The sequence below is a fragment of the Triturus cristatus genome, chromosome 1_1 (assembly GCF_964204655.1).
Source record: "Triturus cristatus chromosome 1_1, aTriCri1.1, whole genome shotgun sequence".
Classification (NCBI taxonomy): domain Eukaryota; kingdom Metazoa; phylum Chordata; class Amphibia; order Caudata; family Salamandridae; genus Triturus; species Triturus cristatus.
The window spans coordinates 98,201,740-98,226,174 of NC_140579.1; the positions used below are offsets into that span (position 1 = coordinate 98,201,740).

At 44.8% G+C, this 24,435-nt stretch overlaps 1 long non-coding RNA gene across 1 annotated transcript in view; it reads left to right on the forward strand.

The window, feature by feature from the left end:
- The window catches only part of LOC146869611 (uncharacterized), a 161,389-nt gene extending 139,080 nt beyond the window's left edge, over nucleotides 1-22,309 (forward strand). The window contains exon 3 of the long non-coding RNA XR_014981451.1: nucleotides 22,114-22,309. This is a non-coding gene — a long non-coding RNA (uncharacterized LOC146869611). The remainder of the gene's footprint in view (nucleotides 1-22,113) is intronic.
- The last annotated feature ends 2,126 nt before the right edge of the window (nucleotides 22,310-24,435 follow it).

The following is a 24,435-nucleotide window of genomic DNA, read 5'->3' on the forward strand; positions in this document are numbered from 1 at the left end:
GAGACTTAGAAGATAAAAAAGATAGTGAGCATACACAGATGAATTCAAACTCATGATGACAAAAGAACCAAAAAGCAGATCCATGAACCAGTGAATGGTGCCACAATACAGCTGTCAAAGTGAAAAGAAGAAAGAATCCATTAATTTACATATATCCGAATAAGTCTATATTCAATGGAATACGTGCAAGCAGTATGTAGAAATCTATGAACTTTCTAAAGCGCCGACCAAGTTTCAAATCAAATCCCTAAGGAGAATGGTGAACATAACATAGGAAACAGGACAACACATCTCAAGCCAAATTCTTTTAAAGACAAACATAGGAGAATGGCAAGCCCCCCAACTCAACTATTCATTGGTTTAATACCTGCTTATCCAGTTAATGACTAGGTAGTGGTTTCTTCAAAAACAACATAGAAATGTATATTATGTCTGTCCCATATCTGAGGTTGTATTACATCCAATTCCATTAATAAACAGCTGCAAAGTAACTGCACTTGGGCTAAGATAATTGATAGAGGATGAGATGCTCTGATAATTGGGGACCTTAATAAGTCCTAATGTAATATCAGGGAACATAAGAATATGCCATATACTTTGTAAGGGATTACTCAAAAATACACTTTGCGGTCGCAATATCAGCTACATAGCAAGTGCACATTAGAATGAAAATAATTGTTCAACTTTTCAAACATCCCCACTGAAAATATAAATAAGGGGTGTCCAAATGTAGGCCTAAAAGAATCAAAACTGTAAAAAAATCCTGGGCCTAAGGAATCATAAACGCCAAAAATGAAAAAAGGGAAGAGGGATCCAACAAAATCACATAACACAATGAGTCTACTAAAGGTACAGTGCATGTGTGGTCATTAGTGGAAAATGCAAGGTCTTTGCCAAGAATGTAAGCAGATATGATGAAACGTTAGGGTTGGAATTTGCCTTTCTTTACATAAAGAATGCCACAAAACCCATGTCAAGGCCAGCATGCCGCCTGCCATGTGATCAAACCTCACTCATTGCAAGAAAATGAGAAAGTCGGGACAAAGTTGCCCCCTTTTTTAAGTGTTTTGCCTACGTGATCACGTACTGTAAACGTATATAGTACTACAAAGCAACTAAACATCCTCCCGCAATTCACAGCGATTGCAAAAGACAAAAATTATTGGCAATGCTATATTTGTCGCATTTAAATGCGAGACCTGTGGCATTACAAACAAGAGGCCGCCATTGTCCAGACTGCTTCAAAAGTGAAAGCGGGCATGATTAAAATAGTGCATGTATCGTGTAACAGCTAAGTAAAGGGTTGGGAGGTTCCAAATGAAGATAAGGCCGTACTAAGGAGGGACTAACAAGTCTATTAATGAAGCTGAAGGCAGAATTTACAAAAGACAATGACACAAGCCAATGAAAAATATCGGCGGAGACTGGGTGCGGCTTCTCTCCCATACTTCACTACAGCAGTCCCTCAGAGCGCGCTGCCGCTAGGCTCGACTTAAAAATGTACATGCACTGTAACAATGTTTGCAGGACCGGAGTCAATATGACTCTCAAAAATATAAGCACTTTCCACTATGGAAGTATGTTTGGATTTGTAATGGTAAAAATGACCTTCCTCAATTATATGCACTTTCCCCAATGAATGTATTACTAAATTTAGAAATGTAAATAAGCCCCCCACAAATATTAGCACTTTGACCTTAAAAAGCAGCAAATCTCACGACCACATTAAAGTATAGATATTTGTATATTTATATTGTTTGTAAGTTTGTAATTAAAAGTCTATTTTTTAAATTTTGTAATGTTTTTGCTTTTCAATTTTTAACTTTACAATTAATTTATAGAGGTTTGAAACTTGAATCATATAATAAAGGCATCCAGGTGAGGAAAGCACTACAGTGCCATGCTAAATGCCCAGTCGATTTAGCAGCACATAGAATGAGGGGTGGAATTAACTTAAATCTGTGGTAATTGCTCTAGACTGCATTCTAGGCCGCATTCTGTCCCATTGTGTTTTACCTCATTAGCGCCAATACAGATAGGGCCAGCTACATGCAGATCAGTCTCGGACCTTACCCCCAAGAGGCTGTCCAGCTCGGTCTGCCAGGCCAGGTCACCTACGAACCTGAGCACAAGCACTTCCGGGCTGCTCTAGACCTTACAAGGCTTCATTCAAGTTTGCCCTTGATTCCAAGGGCAAAGGCTTTTGTTAAAGCTTGAAAACAAATGCCTCTCTGCATGTTATGAGCTTGTTTGCCACGTCAGCATGTGTACTGAAAACAATATGAGATGGTGTAAAATAAGAGCATCACTTTTTTATCTCAAAGAATTACACATAAAAAGTAGAAGATGTCATTGGACATAAAAACTCCACAAATAGCACGGACGCGTCAACAGTTTTATAATATTAAACCAGCCTTTTGGTCATTTGCTCTGGTGTGTGACTTGGGGTTTCAACGCGTTTAATCTGCATTCTATTCTGCCAGGAAAATGTTTATACTTTTAAACCTAACAGTGTGTTAGATTTGAAACCGGATTATGTTATGTTTACTGCAAAATACCCTCAAAGTGAGCTTTTAACGCTCGCCTTGGTGTGGATATGTCAAACACAATCAGCCTGAGCCTGCGCGCTGATTTTAAATTGCTTGTTTTCATTTTGCATTCAAGTTCTTGCAGTAAAGATAGAAGAAACACTGCATGGCGTGGAGGGCTTTCATTGGTCTGCAGAGTCAGCGTGGCCCTTTTCGACGAATGGAGGTGATTTGCTGCAAGAATTGCTCACCTTATTCAAGTGTTTGCTAAGCTTGTAAATTATGATTCATCTTCGAGGATACCTCTTCAATTAGGAACTTCCAAGATGCCATAGAACATGGTTAAGGTACCTCAAAGATGCTTTGTGGAATTTTATACGTACTTTTTTGATTTGTTTTATCTCAGTGGTTAAGTATTTGAGCAATTTATCGCTGACTTCTGACTGAATTGTTTGGCATAATTTTTTCCAGTATCAACTACAGGTGTAAAGGAGATATCGTCTTCCAGGCTGAAAGATAGAAAACGGAGGAAGACACTATTTTGGCTAGAAACGGAACTTGACGTTTTGTTCTAATACTACAGAAGGAACCCGGAATAAGGGATGGTTGGAACTACAAACTAGCACCTAGTACTTGCAAAGCGTGGATTTGGACAGACAACACGTCTATTTTTTTATTTAAATGACACCTTACACTTGAAGTCGATGGAGCGCATGTGCTGCCCTAACAGCAGATAGGTGGAAATCTGTACAGCTCAACTAACTCATGAGAAAGTAAGTGTACGTGACTAATGTTAGTTGACTTCTTGTAAAACGTAGCATTCTGTATGTTTTTTATGAAACAATGCCGGGTTTCCAAAAGTAGTGAACACGAATCCAAGTCAAAAACAATAAGCTAGATTATGACAAATTTAGGGTAACCTCCTGAACAACCCTGGGGATGTCAATAAAAACCCTGAGACTCCAGACAAAACCTGGTTTTCTGACAGTGCCTCTATTCACACTACCTCGGGATAAAGGAGTGTCAGACAACATCAACCCGTGTTTCTTTATATTAAACCCCTTTGCTGACGGCACCTCAACCGCTGGTCCCAAGGTCATCCCCGGAAACAGCACCCACCACTTGCCAGATAGCTTCCCAACACCCTACACTGTCCTGAATGACCTCCCGTAAGAGCTGCATTCGAGCCCCCGTGAGCAGCTGCAGCAGACAGAAGCCATCCGCGTGGAGCGTGAGCCTGGCTCAGCACACTGGAGAGCCTTCCGAACGCCGCCATGGTCAACGTGTCACTGAAGGAGCCGCCGTGGACCGGAAGAACTTCCGGTGTGAAAGGGGCAACTTTCACCCATGGCGGGAATAGAGCCAGTTCACCACTCAAGGGCAAACTACGAATTATTGCCGGCCATCTTGGAATGGCATCGGCATCCCTTACATACCACCCCTCAAGACAGCGGCAGCCATCTCGGAACAGGTCTCTTTACTTATTTTTTAAACGCAGTGGCCAGCCCTTTTGCAAGTGTTACATTTAATTTTACCACTTTACTCCCACTGATGACCATCTTCGAATGGGATGCCTTGAAAACAAGCATTTGCAATTCAATAGGACTCACATTTACGCGAGACCTTTTGCATTGGAAATGGGAGTGCGGGTGGGCGTGAGAAGGCACGAGCACAACCGGGAGTGCGCGGGAGGGGGGTTGTCATGGGGATGGACTAACAAGCTTAAAACCAATCGGAAGGCAGCATTTATAACCTAAGCCAATGAAGAAGAAGGGCCACGAAGCTTCCACACTATAGTGTATACTGCATGCCTCGCAACACAATGGCAACGCATTCCCGCTGCAACGCTAGGCGAGACCTAAAAAGCTTTGTTCTATTTAAAAGCAATCACAGACATGGTGGGCTGCTGGCCCCACAGGTTACCATCCCTGTGATTTTAGCTATTCCCAAAGAGTCGCAAATTGTGACCTACTTCATGACTATTAATGAGGTAGGTCTATTTGCGACCCACTGAGGATCTCTAAACGTGTGAATAACATATTTGTACATAACTGTTTGGTATTATCAGAGCATCGCAAACTTTCGCTATTAGGTGATCGCCAATCCAATCTATGTACACCTGGCCCACTATTCCCTAACTAAGCCATAAACCTAAGAACAAAACAAACCTTTAGGATGTCATGAATGCATGCTGAAATGTTAACATCATTAAAATTCCAAAGTATTTGTTAATTTTTGTTTTTATTCTCTTCTCTCTTTAGGATGATAGAGACTTTCCCACAGCCTGAGCTCAAGTTATAAGGATACTTACTGTATCAGAAGCTGGAAAGTATTAGTATTGCCATATATCCGGTTTACCCATGGTGCAGAGTGGAGCCATCTCTTTCCCTTTTCCCCCACCAGGTCCCAGTCATCCCAGTGTTCTGGTATCGGTGATAGGCTGTGACCAGGCAGGGGAGTTGGGGTATCTACTTCACTTCCACGCAGTTGTAAAGATCAGTGCAAACTGGTCTTGGTGGAAAGGCCCAAAAAATCGGAGCTTTCTTCCATGAAAAACAACCCTCAGTGAGTTACTGGGCAATTTGGCATATGGTACCCCTCTTTTGCCATATGGAGCCAAACCCAGGTGGTGCACTCAATGGTCGTCCTAGGGTGCAACAGACGGGAATTGTTCAATGAGTACAGATCTTTCGCAAGCAGCTAGCATCTATTTCTAATGGTTCATATTTCCCGATGTGTCCGATGTACAAACATATGGCAAACCCTGTTCTAAACGCTGTGCACCTAGATCAAAGAAAGATCTCTTTTTATCCAACAGGGTCTCTAGATGTCTTGAGGTTGTGCGCATTAGTGTTGCGAACGCCTATAATCGAGGTTACCTACGTTATATCTGCTTCTGCAGTGCTTTCCCTTTGCCTGCTACACTTCATCTGATCCTCCTGACTAGTCTCCTGGTGTCGACGGTAGACCCGCACCCCATGTTTCTGATGAAGCTCATTTTAAGGCGTTAACAAACTTGCGTCTGTGATCCCTGACTGCTTCCTAGAACCCTTGCGGCTCCCAATCTTGTCACATCGCTAAAGGCTCTAATAATTTAATCAAGGTCCACTACCATCGTAATTACTTCCCACCACACTGCATTCTAACCCTAAAACATGTCAAATAAGGACATGGGACTTGCAACGAAGACCAGTTGAAGGGCAGCATTCATGAATTGTCTGGCTCCCACTTAACATTTCGCAGGGATCTGGCACGTGTTTCTTTGCTCATAGGCTTCGATTGGAGGGAGTCAATTTCATGAGGGAGAAAATAATAACAGAACAGTGGAGAGGTGTGGCTCACTGGTTAGAGGCGGCAGACCCGTAAGCAGAGAATCGGCCAGGGAGCAGGGTTCAATTCCCGACGCGGCAGGGTCGTGGACCAGGGTCAAAACGGTCTCGATAATTCTCGCCTCGGTACCTACTCTAACCAGGAACACACTCGGCAACTCTGGGCATTAGCTTGCCTCATCTCTACAACGGCCCCCCACAGACGCCGGGGATGCCTGGTTTCACCTTGGAGATACCCAGAAAGGGACCATCTCACAGGGATAGCCAGGACGGGTTCCCCAGCGGTCTACAGCGCCAGGACGCCCCGTTGCTGGGGCAGCTGTGCGCTTTACAAGTCTACAACATACTCTACATTTGAAAAGGGGGAACATATTTGGACCCTCATTGATGGGTGCTAGGGAGCACCACTGTGATGATCCTACACACAGGCAGTACTTAATTTGAGTCAGTGGTTGCTGGTGAGGGCCACTGGCCCTCATTTTTGAGACCAGTCCCCTAGTTTTCTTCGTCAGATATTTCTGGAGAATAAAAGAGTGAAAAACACACAAAGGTGAAAATAGGAGGAAGAAAGGGATGGAAAAAACGATGTGGAGGGACACAAAAGGAGCTGGCAAGAGTGAGATAAAGAGACAGGGATTGCATGGTAGTGAAATAAAGTGGCCTGAGGTGAATTCAAGACTATGCAGCCTTGATATTTGGTGTGCTGACCTTAAATAGCACCAACCGCAGATGTCTGAGCAGCGCCTTGGGCACCAGCACTTAAGCACTGCACACAGACTTAGGGGCATATTTACTAGGACGGCGATAAATAAACGCAAAGCTCGGTTAGCGCTTGTTTATCGCCGTCTATCGAAGGAATTTATCGCCCTGGTAATGCGGTATTAACAACGCGTTACTCCAGGGCAAAAAGCCCAGCGATGTTGCACCCAAAACGGAGATAACCTTGGTGATACGACCCTGTCATCATAATCCACCTCCCATGTTAGCTATGCCTTAGTCAGGAATTTAACAGATGTTAAATTCCTGCGTTAAGGCATAGTTAACGGGATTTAAAATATCGCTACCCCTCGTTGATGATATCACAAAGCTGGGGTAGCGATGTTTTCCCATGGTGTTTTGTCAGGCACGCCTCCTTTGCATCTCATTAGAGATGCAAAGTGAGGCATGAACAAAACGGGAGCTGAAACAAGGAAACACGCGCTAGCGTGTCCTTGCAAATAATGCAATATAATTATCGCCGCTTTTCGTCCGAAAACGGCCGCAAAAGAGGCGATAATTATGTCACCAGCCCTTGATGATATGCCCCTTAATTTTTCTATGAGGATCAGTATAATTGAGGTGTCAGAATACCTTTTCATTCTATATTGAACCCTGAGAAGACCCTTGGAAAAAGGGAATTGCAAAGAAAATCAGTGTTTGTGTACCCAATTCCTAATTTTTGGAAGATTTTACATCCGCACATTTTGACAGTTTTTGGCAGGTAAAATATCCATGGCAAAACATCAGGTGTGCTATTTTACAACATTACAAGTGATCGTAAATGGTTGTATAACTTTACAACGCATGCCTTTACCACGCAGCCTTTGCCACAGAGATGTCTCCTTTACCACACATCTCTTTACAATGCATGGTAAGTTTAATTAAGGTAAGTAAAACTTAAGGAAAGTAAAACGTAAGTTCACGGACACATCACTATGTGAGCCCAGGCGCCAGGGAGAGGACTCCAAAAAACTGGCCCAACAAGTGGTGACAGTCTCTCTGCTGCTTCCCTGTCAGTGTCTGGCAAAGTCCTACTTACTCCACTGAGCCTGATACCCTCATGGGTGATTAGCTTTGTTCTAATCATCCTATTTGATTGAATAATTATTTGCATTGCGGCATAGGAGATTTGGTTAACAGTCACTTTCCTCCTTCTCTCCTCCATCAGTAGCCATCAAACTGAGGATGTCTGCGCCTTGAAAGTGGGGTTTTTGGCAGATCACATGGATCACCTAGTGGAGAGTTCTGAGGGTGCCAGGACTAGGCCTTGGTGGTGAACTCCACTTCATTTGTGGAGTTTGCAGAGTTTTCTGCACTCCCCGGAGCTCGCAGAGTGCAGAAAACTGCGCCCTGCGTACAGCAGCAGAGTTTTTTCCCCGCTTGCGCTCGTGAACCATAAGTTCGTGAGCACGAGCTGCCGTCCTGGTAGAATTTCTACCCGAGCGGCAGGAAAACCAGTGAGAACAGCAGTTCACACTTTCCCCTGGCACTTGTGGAACTTTGCAGAGTTTTTTGTCACTTCACGGAGTTCCACATAGAGAAACTTCACGCACTACGCCAAGGCCTGGCCAGGATCCCAAAGTAGGTAAACTTATGCATCTTTTCATTAACCATGAAGGGCCAGTCCTCTTTACCTGGAGTGTACTGGGAGCCACAGGCTCTAAACCCATACGTTATGGTCTGGCTTCTCTTCCACCAGTGTGACTTCCAGTCATATCAATGCTGGATTAGCTCCTGGCTGACTTCCACGTTCTTCTTAGCGCTCCTCATGGACTCAGTAATACAGGAATGCAGGCCCAGCACATAGTCTATTATGTCTTGTTTGAGTTCCTTGAATGGGTTCTCTTACCCTTCTCAGACTAGACTTAAAGGACCTCTGACAGGGGGCCCATACACAGGTTCAAAAGGGCTGAAGCTCACTCACTTATATAAAGTATGGTAACAGGACTTCCCACTTAAAAGGGAGTTTCTCAGTTAAATTCATACTCATAACCTTATGGGCCTTATTGAATCTCTCTACAAGCCCATTTTTTGGGGGATGAAAATAGGTAGAGAACTTGTTAGTCACCCCACTCTCATCCCATATAGCCTTCAAGTAGGCAAACACATAGTTATTCCCCCTGTCTGAAATTACCTCTTTGGGGAGCCCCACTTTAGTAAAGATACCAAACAGGGCCTTGGCCACTACAGGTGCAGTCACTGTCATTAGAGGTATAGGCAACATGGTTCACCAACACCAATATATTATGTGAGGCTGTCATAGCTTCTAGGGGCCTGGAAATATTGATTCCCACCCTTCCAAAAGTTGTTCCCATCACTGACTTAACAGGTGGTGCCAGAGCAACAGAACTCCTTCACCTTCTCAGACATCTCGGGCCAGTAAAAGTGCTTGATCAACCTGTCCCATGTTTTATTCTGCCCCAGATGATTAGCCAAATGGATATCATGGGCTAAGTCAAAGTGGTATACCCTGCAATGCTGGGGAACTACCAATTTTCTGGTTGCCCCAGGTTTGGGTCCCTAGCCTCGCTGTACAGGACACATTCTTTACAGTAGATCTTGCAAATATTACTCCTATCTACCTGTTCTTGGACCTCAGCTGGTGCCAACGGCCTTCAAAAATTGGGCACGATGTCTGCATCTGGCAGAATTTCCTCCTGGAGGGTCTTCCGACCACATGTAACTCAGAGAGTTCTGGTGGGTCTCTCAGAGCAGGATCCTCTTCCCCTTTAGTCTCCAGATCCACCCAGATTCCTTCTGAGCCATGGGAAGTTTTGAGGCGGGTTTCCCATGCTCACATGCCCTTCATCCTAACTGCAGAAACCTGGGCTATTGTTCTGGGTGCCACTGACTTCCCTGATGGGCTGTTTGGGCCCTTGTGGACATACACATCCACTCAGGCAGACCCAACATTTCAGTATGGGTCCTCCTGTCCGACTTTGCCTAGGCAAAGATTTCAAGAACATCACCCAACACTAGCTGCTCAATCACATTAGTAGTTCTGGCTCCTGTTTCTGTCAAAGCCTCTATTTTGGTCCCGATGATGGGCCAGGGCATGAACTTCACAAATCTGGGAGTCAAAGTGATCATTTTCTCAATATCCATCCCACCCTCCAAACCTAAAGTGTCTTCAATCCAACCCCTGGTTTCATCTGGGTCAACTACCAATCCAATACCAATACCTGCAGTTCCTCTGGACTCTCCACCGATGGGGGAATTCTTGGGACAAACAGATGTTCCCTTCTTGTCTCTGGGCTAATCGCAGTTCAGGGATACCTTAGCCGTAGAGGTGTCAAAGGGTCTCTTTCAGTTGTACCTCTCCACTTAGGTCTAGGAAAGGCACAACGGTAAGGGACTCCCCCTATTTGTTAGACTTTTGGGGCCCTTGTCCGTACTCACTCTTCTTATCATTGTTGCTACCCTCTACCATGTAAGAGGGGATAGATCACCTTTCCTGGGATCATTCCTTGGGACTTTTTAGACACTTAAGTGCACACCCACTTATCACCTGCTTTACCAACCTGACTGCGGTCTGTCAGCATGGAATCCATCTGATGCTGGTCTAACTCAGAAATGCAGTCATGTAACATACGCTCTTTTATAATCCAAATATAAATCTTGACAAATTGTAAAGCTTGGAAGAGAAAGTCCTTTAAAGTAAATAAAGTTCTTAGGCACACCCCAACTAGTTTTCCTGACAGAGGAAGAGAAAACACGCCCCACATCGATCTGCTCCGGAAGCCATTTTCATACCTCATCAGAGCAACACAGTCACTGGGCCACAACTGGAGTACTAGTTAGCCTCCTGGAGTTTCAGGAACTGAAAAAGTAAGTTTTAGACCTGCCCACTGTTAACCAGTGCTAATGTGCATTTGCTCACTGCTCAAAACATAGTAACTTTGGTTTACCCTCTCTATTTAATTTACTAATAAGTTCCTAGTAAAGTGGTGCTACATTTACCCAGGACCTGTAAAATAAATGCTAAAGCAGCACTGATTGTGCCACCCACTTAAGTAACCCTTTACACATATCTCAGGCCTGCCATTGCAATGTATGTGTACAGGTTTTTTAATTCCTTTTTTCAACCTGGCAAAATAAACCTTTTGCCAGTCCCAAACCTTCCATTTTAATACTTATATGTCACCCGCAGGGTAGGCCCTAGACAGTCCAGAGGGCAGAGTGTAGTAATTTTAACAAGCAGGACATGTTCTTTTGAGATTTACATGTTCTGATAGCGAAAAACTCTTACATTTGTTTTTCACTATTTGTTGCATGATGGAATATTAATATGTGGTATGGCTTGGAGGTCTTACCATGTAAAATTCTCACAATACACAGTGGATGATCCTTGGATTTGACAACAATTATCCTTAGCTCAATCCTGGTAGTGTGGCAAAGAGCAATCAGGCATTACTGGAGGAATATATGTTAAGCATTTTGAAGTAACATTATGGTTCATAAGCAACTGAGACGACTAGAAAGAAATCAACCAATTTATAAAAATAGAGTGTATTTTATATAAATATAGACATCAGAATGACCTTTGTATCATTCATACAGCTGGAGTTGTGGATTTTCAAAGCTTTCAAAAGTAGGTGAGCTTTTTCCGTCAAACTGGATCATTGAAATGGATGGGGGAAAACACAGGTGACACTCAGTCACTTGCAGGGTGTGTTCAAACAACCCCTCTTGTGGCTAAGGTCATGCAGGTCCCTAGATCCTAGCTGATGAGGAGTGATACCCTGAAACCGGTCATAGGATGCTTTTTTTCTAGTCCACGGAGGACGTGGCTTGGCCGTTCCAACTAGTATTTTCCCTTGGATATCAGGGTCAAGACTGATTTGCATATGACTAGATCCAAATTCGGGTGGTGCGGAGACAAATCAACAATGGATTAAGACCCATATCTATGTGACATTATTCTGCATTCCATCAATCAATTGTTCCTTTTGATATTGGCACTGCAAGTGGGGTGGGGATGCCCAGACGTGGTTCCAATGCTCACCATGCCAATGGATTCAAGATATCCAGGCTGTTGAGGGGTAAAACCCTGAAACCCGTCTTAGCGTGCTGGTTTCATGTCCAGGGAGGACCTGGCTCAGCAGTTCAGGCTGGACTGTTCCCATGTGGAGCAGGGTCAAGACTAATTTGCATATGGCTAGGTCCAAACTGGGGTGGCATGATGAGCAAACAAATGATGTATTTAGGCACAGATCTCTGTACTGGGGGTGAGTGTTTGAGATTGTTCAGCATTCAGTCCATCAATTGTTCTTTTTGCAATTGTCACCCCAATTGGGACGGAGATGCCCATGTCCCATGCTTGCCATGCCACTTTATGACCTAGGATGCTTGTTTTTGGTCCAGGGAAGACCTGACTTGGCAGTTCGGAATGGACTGTTCACATAAGGAGCAGGGTCAATAGTGATTTGCATATGGGTTGGCCCATACTAAAGTGGCATGGTGAGCAGAAAAACAATGGACTTAGACTCAGATCTCTGTACTGGGGTGTGTTGACATTGTTCGGCATTTTGTCTATCAATTGTTAATTTTACACCTGCTAAACATGGCATTTTTAAAATGATAATGTCCAATCCAACCTTATCACTAAAGAGGATTTGTCATTATCATTCCAAAAATATGAAATATTGTTTAACTACTCCTTTCTAAGCAAGAATTACAGCTTTAAAGTATTTTGAAGAAATCCCAATGCTAGCCTATGAGAGGAGCCCTGAGCGTAGGTGCGGTGTACATGTCATGCTTCAGTCAGTCAAATGCAGTTCGACATACCCCTGTCCAAATCATATTTCTGGACAACTTCTTTGAAGTCGGCTCTATCAAGGGGGCAACAATGGTGCCACATCCCTTGAAACACCTCCTGTACTACCCAATGAGGCCCAAGAATGCTCTGACCTCAGTCAGGGTTTTTTTGAGGCTTCCAGGCCATGATAGTCTCTGTCTTGGCCTGGAGGGGCTGCACCTTAACCAAGCCCACCAGGTATCCCAAGTACAGCACAATAATCTGCCATATCTGGCACTTACTGGATGTGATAGTCAGGCCTGTCTGTTGCAGAGCCTGAAGCAGTCCCTGGAGGTGAAAAGAGGGGCCTTCCAACTGCTACTGAAGGCAGCATTGTCATACAGATAGGCTGCTTAGAAGGCCTCAATACCAGGGAAGGGCATCCTTGATTCCAAAGGGCATAACTCCCAACTGATAGTGGCCCTCTGGAATGGAGAACACTGACCTCTCCCTGACACCTTCTGTTAGGGTGATCTACTAGTATCCTGATGTAAGATCAAAATTGGTTAAGTACTGGACATCCCCTAACCAGTCAATCAGCTCATTCACCTTTGGGAATGGGATGAGCATCAGTATTTGTCACAGAATTGAGCCCTCTATAATCTACACAGAACCACAGTTCAGGTGGGGGCCTGCTATGGCATCTTTTGGTAGCAGATCCACAGGACTTGACTAGAGGCTACTGAAGTGTTCTATCATCTCCAATTCCAACATCTTAGAGGTTTCCCTCTAGATGCTGGCCCTCATCTTATCCAACAACCTGTAAGACTTATTCCTAACAAGGAGGTTGTCCCCTGTGTCCACATCATGGGTACACAGGTGGGTAGACCCAGGGGTAAGGGAGAAAAGAGGAGAGTACTGCTCCAACAATAACTGGCAGTCACTCTGTGTTATGATGGTCTAACCACTCACCTGAAATCCAGGTAGTCGACAGGGGCGATGAATAATGATCCGACTCACCCAGAATATATCCCAGCCTCACTGAATTACAGAAACAGTGATCCTGGCAAATATTCTAAGAGGGAAGGGGTTTTGGGAAGAGAAACAAAACAGAGAGAAGAGACACTGCAGACTCTGCTACCAGGACCTGCCGGGATCTTACTTGCAGAATCATCTACTTCTGTCTGTTCTGAGTGAAAACAACACATGCACTATATCAGTAACTATACCAATGATACAGACAATCGTAGATGCGTTATGCTATCAATGTTAATCACCTGTAATAGAAAAAACCTCCTGTACTTGGTACTATGTCGTTCTCAACACACTTGTTGCAGTAACAGGTTATCATAAATCATCACGCTAGAAAAAGGCTAATACATGTAGAAAAGAAAACAACATGTGACATGTAAATAGAGTCTGTGTATTCCAGCTTAACTTTCTATATACACAGACATAATCAGTATCTCACCTTAGCGTTATCTGTATTGTTGCCCTAAGGACCACGTAAACTCAGCATGGACATCGGTCTGTCATCAACTAACAGCTTCCTTATGAATATCCTTGTCTTACAACAGCAAGATGAAATGTTCACAGCAGGTTCTAGAAATGTGCCTGATTAATTCTTCAGGCTTTCAATCAGTTCAACATTAACTAAAACGATCTAGAAACAAAAGCTCCTTGAAATACAAAGCGCAATACCTACAGGGTTAAAGAATGCATTTGGCATTCACACTTTCTCAAAAAACAAAATAATTGTAGAAACAATCAGAATCTACCAATTACAATAAAGAATGCATTCAGCATTCACACATCTCCATTAGCTGCTCTGTCTTTAAATCATTACATGTCCATTAGCAGCAATGTCATTAAAGCAAAACATTTCCATTAGCAATGATGGCTTTAAAGTAAAACTTTTCCTTTTGCAATGATGTCTGTAAATCAAAAGAACTTATCTTCCTGGAAAGTCCTGAATCAAGGTTGGAGCCGGCTCGAAGAAACTCAGAAAAGCTTTCAAGTTTGTTGCTAGGAGACAGCAGTATCCTCAGCTGGCAGAAACGAAAGTCAAGCAGGGATTGCGTGACTCATGGCTATTTATAGCTGAGCCTTGGGCGTTGGCTGCACGTGTCAATAACAGCTGAATCTGCACGTGTCTCATTGCCAGAAGGCATTTCAGAGACAGCTGCTTGCTGGAAAGTATTCCCATGGACATTGAACCAGCACGTGCACAATAAACACAGCATTATGGGGAAATAATAAAGGCCAAATGTAAAATGTTCTTTTAAGTGCATGTTAAAGGAAATGGATTGACAGGTTTTAACAAAAGTAAACAAGTAAACAGAACAATTAGGCAATTACATGTACTTTGAACTGCAAGGTAAAAGAAATGGCAAATCACATATTAACATGTTGTGGGATACAAACATGGTTAATGTACTTGCCTTGTGCATACCAACAGACAATACAGGATGTGACACCTGCCAATGTACGTTGATTCCTGACACTCTGCTGTTCAGGAGAGGGGGGGAAAGGATTACTCCTTCCAGGGACCAATCCTTCTCCTTAGAGTCCAAGAGGTCAGGGAGAGTTTCACTCTGCTCTTCCTCCTCTCCATCTGTTACCAGCAGCATGGTGAGCTCAGACCTCTCAAAGTGGGGTTTGAGGCGATTGAGGTGAAGCAACACAGTGGGGTTGCCGCTGGGTCTTAACTTTTAAGGTCCACCAGGTAGGTAGCCTTACCCTTTTTTCTGTTACCTCATAGTGTCCAGTCCAATGGTCCTGGAAGTTCCCTTGGCTCCACCGGTTCCATCACCCACAATTTCTGCCCAGGCTGTAATTCCACAGTGGTAGAATTTTGGTCATACAATTTGGTCATCATAGCCTGACTGGCTGTGAGTTGTGAGAAGCTTGCTTCCACAACTTAGCCATCTGGTTTCTGAAAGCCAGAATGTCGCTCACTATATCTTGGGGAGTCTTCCTGGAAGCTTGCTCCCACCCTTCCTTTACCAGACACAGAGATCCTCTAACAGGATGTCTGTACAGAAGCTCAAAGGGGCTGAAGACTACACCCTTCTGTTGTTCTCCCTGTAAGCAAACAACAGGCGTGGTAAGAGGATGTTCCACTTATTCTTCAGGGCCTCAGGTAGGCCTCTAATCATGTTTTTCAGAGACTTGTTGACTCTCTCAACTCACCTATTGGTTTGTGGATGGTAAGGAGTGGAGCACTTATGAGTTACTCCATATTCCTTCCACATTGACTGCATATAAACAGACATGAAGTTTGTGCCCCTCTCAAACACGACTTCCCTGGGGAAACCCACTCAGGTAAAAATCCCCATCACAGCCGTTGCCACTGTGGGTGCAGCTGCAGGATTGCCTCTAGGTACCTAGTGGTATGATCCACCAGAGCTAGGATGAACCTGTTGCCGGAAGCAGTCTGGGAATCCATAGGCCCTACAATGTTGATGCCCATCCACTCAAAGAATGTGCCAATGACTGGCAGTGGTTTAAGGGGAGATTTAAGTCTTTGCCCTGTCTTCCCACTAGAGTGGCAGGTTACACAGGTACTGTAGGATGCATCTGAGGATGTCCTGATCTTGGACCAAAAAACCTTTCAAAGGTCTTGTCTTGACCCAAGTGTCCTGCCAGGGGCATCTCGTGATCCAGCTCCAGTAGGAAGTACTTGTAGCATTGGGGGTCTACCAGGGCCCTAGCTGTCCCATGCACAGGAGCAATAAGCTCACTGTAAAGGAGATTGTTCTCCCAGTAAATGTGATAACTCTCAGAGACATCACCTGCTGTTTGGGCTTCAGCCTGTTTCCTCATGCCCTAAAGGGTTGGACACTTCCTTTGTGCCCTACAGAACTCCTCCTTGGTGGGTCCTACTTCTTCATGCCATACAGCAAGTGTAGGTATGTCACCAAGGGAAATGGGCTCCAGGACAGTGCGCAGTGGCAGTGGGCTCCAGGGAAACCACCGCAGTTGCCCCAACCATCTCACAAGGAAGACACTCAGGGGCAGGTTTAATACACCCTCTGCCTTTCCCCTTTTTACCAGGTGGCTAGGCCATTGTTACAGGCTCTAGCCTTTTTTGACTCCAATCCTGTACAGCCATATACCTTATCGCTGCACAGATCCAATCAGGTATCACCTACATCTCCACATGGGTCTTGAACTTCACTTCTTTACATATGGTGTGTTTAAGGTAATTACCCAGCAAACAATGTACAGGCATGGCAGGATTCACAGCAACTTTCAGTAGACCTGTATTCCACCCCCCACTTAAATGGAACCAGGGCCACAGGACAGTGACCCCCTCTGTTGTCAGCCACCACAACCTGGTGGAATGCATTATGAAATCCTGCTCTGGGGAAACCAGCTGACTCCTTATCATAGTCATGCTGGCTCCTGTATCCTTCAGAGCCTCCACACCTTGTCCATTGATGCTGACCCATTGCCTGTACTTTGTAGTGTGTGGGGGCATATGGACCTGAGGAACCATCTTACTGTCACCCAGGGAAACTAGGGTAACCCCACTAAACTCCCCCTCCATTAACTGGGACAAACTCCACTACCCTAGCCACCCCTGGATCCGTTCCTCCAGTGAGAGAGGGTGCTGTTTTTGGACACTTGGGATCCCCTTTGGAGTGTCCATAGTCAAAGCACTCATAGCACTTGGGAGTTTTGGGTTGCTAACTTTTGTCAGGGTAGTTTTTCTTCTGGTGGCTAGATTGGAAATTAGAACCAGACCATTTTCCCTTTGAGTTGTTTATAGGGCTTTTAGAGAACATTTTTATCCCCCCCTCCTTCATCTGGTGGGAACCCTGACCGCCCCTTTGGGAGTACCCCCCAGATGCCTTCTTGGAAACACTGCTGCTGACCCAGATGTCCGTCTCCTCAGCAAGTTTTCTAGGGGTCAGTTAACTTGCTATAAACTAGGTGTTCATGTAGCTCTGAGAAACAAATATCAAGCATGGGCTCCATTAGAATTATGTTGCACAGCCCTGTATGATCCTCAACCTTGCTGCCTCTCACCCAGACCTTTAGTGCCTTGCTGGCACAATCCAAGAAATCCACCTATGCTTGTGATAAGATCTTGTGGCTGCCCCTGAACCTAGGTTTATACCCTTTGGGGCTGATTCCAAACTTGCTGACTAGGATTGCTTTCATTGCAGTGTGGCTTGTCTGGTCCTCTACCTCTATTGCAAGTAGTGTGCCCCTCTCCACCGTGGGCATTTGACTCCAAAAGCTACCACTCCAAAACTCCTCTGGGACCTTGTGCACTCTCAGAGCCACTTCATAGGCTGCAAACCATTTGTCTATGTAATCGCCTACCACTTAACTGGGCACAAAATCAATTGGGATTCTGAATCAGGACTCACCTGTGGACACTGCAGGTCTGCTGCCACCATTGCTGTTGCTGGACCCCTCTCTCAGGGCTCTGATGTCCAATCAATCAATCAGTGTTTGTTAAGTGCGACTACTCACCTGTGAGGAACTCAAGGTGCTGGGGGCTGCAGGTCCTGCTGGGCTCAGTCGAAGAGCTAGGTCTTGAGATCCTTCTTGAATTGAGTCAGCGACGGGGATAGCCTGAGGAGGAGAGGGAGGGTGTTTCAGGTTTTCACAGCAAGGTAGGAAAAGGATTTTTCTCTGGTCCTGGTCTTGCTGATCCTAGGGGCATTTGCAAGGGCCAGTTCAGCAGAGCGGAGGTATATGGTGGGTATGTGGAATGAGAGGCGGTGGTTCAGATATGCTGATCTGGCTTTGTTGAGGGCTTTGTAGGTGTGTATGAGGAGCTTGAACGTGACTCTATTGTTGACTGGGAGCCAGTGGAGTTTTTGCAGGTGTTCATATATGTGGCTGCAGCACGGGATGCAGAGGATCAGTCTGACTGTGGCATTCTGAATGTTCTGTAGTTTCCTGAGGAGTTTCTGGGTGACACCTGCATTGAGTGTGTTGCTGTAGTTGAGTCTGGTGATGATGAGTGCGTGGGTGACTATCTTTGTGGCCTCAGTGGAGATCCATCTGAAGGTATTTAGAAGCAGGCGAAGGGTGTGGAGGCACGATGATGAGAAGGCATTGGTCCAGTGGTTCATCATGAGTGAGTAGTCCAGTATGATGCAGAGTTTCAGTGCGAGTTCTGTAGGTGTTTGGGGGATTTTTAACACGGTGGCCCACCAGGAGTCTTCCCAGGCAGAGGTGTTGGGCCCCAAGATGAGGTCTTTGGTCTTGTCCAAGTTGAGATTTCGGCAGCTGTCTCTCATCCAGGTGGCGATGGCCTTCATCCCATCATGGAAGTTGTTTCTGGCAATTGTGAGCTCATTGATTAGCAAGCGGATCAGCTGGATGTCGCAGAGCATAGGAGATGATGTTGAGTCCATGGTTCTGACTATGGTTGGGAGTGGGGCCATGTAGCTGTTGAAGAGGGCGGGGCTCAGGGAGGAGCCCTGGGGAACTTTGCAGCCGATCTCTTTGGGTTCTGAGAAGAACGGTGGTAGTCTGACTACCAATGACGAAGGAACGGATGCAGTCAAGGCAGTGGCAGCGAGGAGGGCATTCTCGGTGCTGTTGTTGCCTCGAAAGCCAGATTGAGAAAAGTCCAGGACGTGGTTGGCTTCTATGATTGCATTGATGGCCATCTCAATGACCTTGGCTGGGAAGGGGAAGAGGGCGATGGTCTGAACTTATGGAGTCTGTTGGGTTGGCTGCTGGTTTCTTCAACAGGGGGTTGATCTTGGAGAGCTGCCAGTCGTCGGGGAAGGTGGTAGGTCTCAATGGAGCAGCTGATGGTACGGCGTAGTTCTGGGGCAATAGTGCATCCGTGGAAGATGCAGTGCAGGCAGGGGTCCGAGAGGGATCCGGAGTGAATGGCATTCATGGTATTGAGGGTGTCGTCTACGGTGAGCGGGGTCCAGTTGAGCAGGATCTGTTGGGGGCGGTTGCGTCATGTTTGATGGTAGTGGGGGCAGGTCTAGAGTGTCAAAGTTCTCTCCTGAGGTCATGGGCCATTTTTTTTTCTTCCTTTGCCAGCTTTCACTACTCAAGAGCCTGCTCCTTCTCTAGTTTAGTAAGGGCCAGCTCTTTCTCTAATTTGCCAGCTCCAGGTTTCATGATGACACACTGGTTTTCTGTGGGCTTCCAATCTTGTAAGGATGTTATCCCCCACATCAGCAGGCTGCAAGGTAAGATCTCCATCTTGGCCTTGCACCAATCTTTCTTCATCAGACTCCGACCCCTCCACCTCATCCAGTTCTCCTTCTGGGAGGGCTGCTGCCCATGATCAAGGCTTTCTGAAGTTCTGTACTTCCCCTATGGAACACCCTTCGCACCTGACAGAACCCCTTGAGCTGAGCCACTGCGTATGACTCCAGGATGGCTAGCACAATTTAATCTTGCCAGGTAGGTCCACATATATTGTTGAGAGAATGAGTATAGGCAAAATTACTTTTTGAAAAATCATATCTTATGCATAGAGTTACAGTGAAAACTGAATTACAATAAAGTATTGCACAAAACAAGTCTTATTCTCACCGCTGATAACCAATGTTAGAAATCTGGTCTCTAGTTGGGATGGGTATGCACCCTGTCCAAGTAGGGACCACAATCCTAGTCAGGGTAAGTTAGATACACACTAAAATATAACCTGTGCTCACCCTCTGGTAGCTTGACACAGAACAAACAGGCTTATCTAAAGATGCACTGTGTAAAGTAGTTGTGCAACACACACACAGTAACACAATGAAACACCACAAAAAGACTCCTCACAAGAATAGAAAAATAGAGAATATATTTATGAGTAAATCAACACCAGAACAACAAAAACCCAATGAGTAGAACTGGAGTTATGAATTTTTAAAGAATAAACCAAGAATACTGCTTAGAAGTCAAGAGCGATGAAAGGTTACTTGAGGACACACCAGACAGGGGTAAATCCAAAGTTGAGGCCTACCGCAATCGAAGACAGGCCGGCTACATGACCGAGACAGGTCCCGCTGACAAAGTACATTGGATTGAGCAAAGCGTCAACATTGATGACTTGAGGCGAAGAGTAGTCACGCGGGTCTTCGAACCGAGGATGGAGGCAAGTGTTGGTGCCGATCCACATTGTCAATGGAAACTTCGGTGTGAAACTCCTTTGTAATGCAGGCATGGTATCGATGTTGAGCTGCGCTGTCCATCAGAGTTGAGCCACACCAGCTGTAGAATTGCTGTTGTAAACAACTGCTGCTTCGCCGTTAAAGGCAATGCGCCAGTTCCGTTTGGCACAAAGTCACTGCTGCGTCGTGTCGATGATGGAAAAAAATCAAGAACCCACTTCTGCAGTCCAGGACTGGAGGGTCACCACAGGCAAGGGTAGCTTTTACAGATGGCAGAGTCCAGCACCACTAGCGTGATTGCAGGAAGTATATTGTGTCCCCTTGACTTCAGAAAACAGGAGGCAAGCCAGCAAGCCCTTGGAGTCACTCAGGGTTCAAGTGAGAGGGGTCCAGTCCATGTCTTAAGCAGGGCAGAGTTCAGCAGACAACAGGGCAGCTCAGCAAAGCAGAGAAGCAGTTCCTCAGAACAGCAACTCAAGGCAAAGTGACAATCCTTACAGCATAGCAATTTTTACTCCAGCAGAGTTCTTCCCAGGTCCAGTAGTGTACTGAACTGGTAGGGCCAGAATCCCAGTACTTATACCCAAATGTTCCTTTGAATTGGGGGGTAACTTCAAAGCACCTCTTTGAAGTACACAGGTCCCCTGTCATCCCAGCCCTGTGTATCAGGCTATCTGTGGGGGTTAATCAGTCCTTTGTGTGGGACACAGGATAATGCCTATTCAGATGTAAGTGTTATCTTCCACTTCTCCTTCCTGCCAAGAAAGGCTATTAGAATGCAGATAAATGCAGATGAGTCCTCTGTCACACCCATGCTTCCTGTATTTGTGGCTGTCTAGAGGGAATGCATAAAGTGTAGCTGTCACCCAGCTCAGACGTGTATTGGAAACAGGCTGCAAGGCACACAGAGCACTAAGAGAAAAGAAATATTAATCTTCTAACCGTGCCATTTCTAAAATAGTAATGTCAAATCTAACTTTACCGCTAAAGAGGATTTGCCATTACCATTCCACAGATATGAAACATGATTTAGCTACTCCTTTCTAATCAGTTTTTACAACTTAAAATTGTTTTATGGAATTCCCAATGCTAGCGTATGAGAGAAGTGGGCCTCACAGTAGGGATTTATTTTTGTTGTTGTTTGTCACTACCAGGATATATAAAACATATGGGTACATGTCATAAGTTTTAGTTACACAGCACCCTGCCCTTAGAGTTACCTAGGGGCTACTTTAGGGATGACCTATGTGTAATAAAAGGAGAATTTAGGGCTAGGCAAATGGTTTTAAAGGCCAATCCAATGGCAGGCCAGAGTCAGGTTTCAAAAGCTTCTATTGTGGGTGGCAGACTCACTGCTGCAGGCCCACTAGTAGCATTTGGATTACAGGGCCTGTGTATATGGTATACCACTTTGCAAGTGACTTATAGGTAAAGTGAATATCCCCATCAGGTATACACCAATTTCACCATGTTTAGGCAAGAAGCACATGCACCTTAGCACTGGTTAGCAGTGTTAAAGTGCTCAGAGTCCTAAAGCCCAAAATAATATAAAGCAAAAAGTGGAGGTAAGCAGGCAAAAAGGTTGGGGGAAGACCAGCCTAAGCATGACAGACCTAACAACATGCGTATTCTAGTCACATTGATTTAATTATTCTACATCTTAGGATATGATGGCTGATGGAGGACATGAAAGTGCTAGAGAGGGAAGAGAGTGGTCACACTTCACTTCTCCGAATTGCGACAAACCTAATTGGCCAGGCATCATCATTCCTATCCAAGCCCCATGGTCAAATCTTGGAGGCCACCAATAATCATAGGAATGTGAAGTGGGAAGCTGTGTGTTCCTCTCCTGAGGTGCCGGTGAGTATGTTGGCTGATGTTATTTCCCACATGGTAGTGCTGTCTGATAATCGGGAGAATAATTACATTATCATCGCTGAGCACGTTAAGTTGTTTTCTGGTCTTAAACATGTCTTTCTAAAGAATTTCAGGAAGGTTACTGAGAAGGTAAACCAAGTCTAGTGGTCCTTTCAACAGTGCAAAGAGTCAAAGAACAACCCACTTAAAGCGTTGAGTAAGGCGTGAAATTAGGGACTGTGGAATACTATGTTGGTATGCAATAAGGCAAGCAAAAGCAAACTGGGAAAGCAGCAAATCAGAAGACTTTTTAGAAGCCTCTACCAATAATGATTGGAGGAAATTGTGTCAGTTAATGAGAATAGGTAGTGGGAACTTAACCAAGCCAGCAGATACGTCTATTCTGCCATGAGAGTGGGTCACCCATTTTGTGAACCTTTACTCATAATCTTGAGAAACTGACTTGATCCGAATTAGCTGCAAGGGAAACTGTTTTTACTCCTGAGTTTACTTTCCCACCTGTCGTTTTCACTTTAGCCGATAGAGCAGCTGCATTCTTCTCCCATCAGACTGGAAAGGCATCAGTTCTGGGCAAGATCCCAGCTGATCTCTTTAAATCAGATCAAAGTATCTGGATCACCTACATTAATGTTGTCTCTAATGATGTTTCGGCCAGGGCAGTGATTCCCAACTCAGGGAAAGGGGCAAAGATTGTTCCTGTCTTGAAAAAGAACCCCAAAAATTGTGTAACTACCACCCAATTAGTCTCCTCAACAACCTGCAAAAGGTTTTGGTGGCAAACAGGTCCTGAAGAGATTATTATAATGAATTGATGGAAACCACATCCTCTCCCATCTCAGGTAGAATTTAGGTCTGAAATGTGTTCCATCTACCAGGTTGTCCGTTTCTTGATAACTAAGTGGAAGTCTGTGGAAATTGGGGGAGGTGACCTTTTTTGTTACATTCATTGATATCCGAGCTGGTTTTGATTTGGTCCCCAGGTAGAAACTTTGAGAGGTTCTCCTTTGGCTGGGAATGCCTTGTAATTTATTAAATATCATTGTGTGCCTCCTCGAGGGGAACTTTTGCCTGGGTTCATTGTGGTGTGAACGGCAAACTAAATCAGGAAATTGGCATTGATAAGGGTGTTCATCAGGGTTGCGTCCTGGCTCCCAGTCTTTTTCTCTCGCATATCAACAATTCTGTTAACTTCCTGGTCAATTGTGCTAATGATTTCCCGATGATAGCAGGTCAGAAAATTCCTGCCCTCTTCTTTGCAGATGACACCCTTCTGCTGCCCAAAACCAGGTCTGGTTTGCAAACCCTTGTTGAGAGATTTTATACTTTTTGCATGTTACACTGCCATGAAGTGGAATAGAATGGAATAGAATAGGAAGTGTTAAGGGATATGAATACCTCAGGATTTGTTTGGCTGACTCTGGATCATGGCCCAACAGATCTGTAAAAGTTCACTCTTGCTAGCCCACGGAGCTGCGACCATCCTTAGATTTGCTAAAAAGGCACCTTGGTATCCAATCCTCCAAGCAATGTAAATTTATAAAGCTCAACCAAGGGGAGCAGCATTGTATGGTGCAGAGTTTTGGGGTCATTGTTCCTCAGACCCCTTGGGGATTAGTGAGAATAATGCCATGAGAGCTCTTATGGGTATGGGAAGAAGTACCCCCCCCTAGTTCCGTTTAAACTAGACCTCGATCTTAAACCAGTCTCTGCATTGTCTTCATTAAGGTCATTACTTTACGGGGTCTGTATATGAGCCATTGAGGAATTACAATTGTACAGAGAGGGCCTTGCTGACATTCTTAACCTATGTAGCTCCAAGAAGATCAAGTGACTGGCCTACTCTAAAAAAAATACTGTATGGCCTGGGTCTACATAATCTTTGGGAAGCCTTCTTTTATCGCATCCACAGTGGTTACTGATATCAAAACTAGATACCGTGAGAGAGTTTTTTTTTTATTACAAGAGAGCATGCCCAAGGCTAAGGATTTATCCAGCATGAGCACTCTTGCTTTACTTAAAGTTTAGGTACAGCAACATGCCGACATCTATGTTCATATCAAAATGGGCTCCTCCAAAAGCAAGGCCCACTCTGTGCCAGTCTTGTGTTA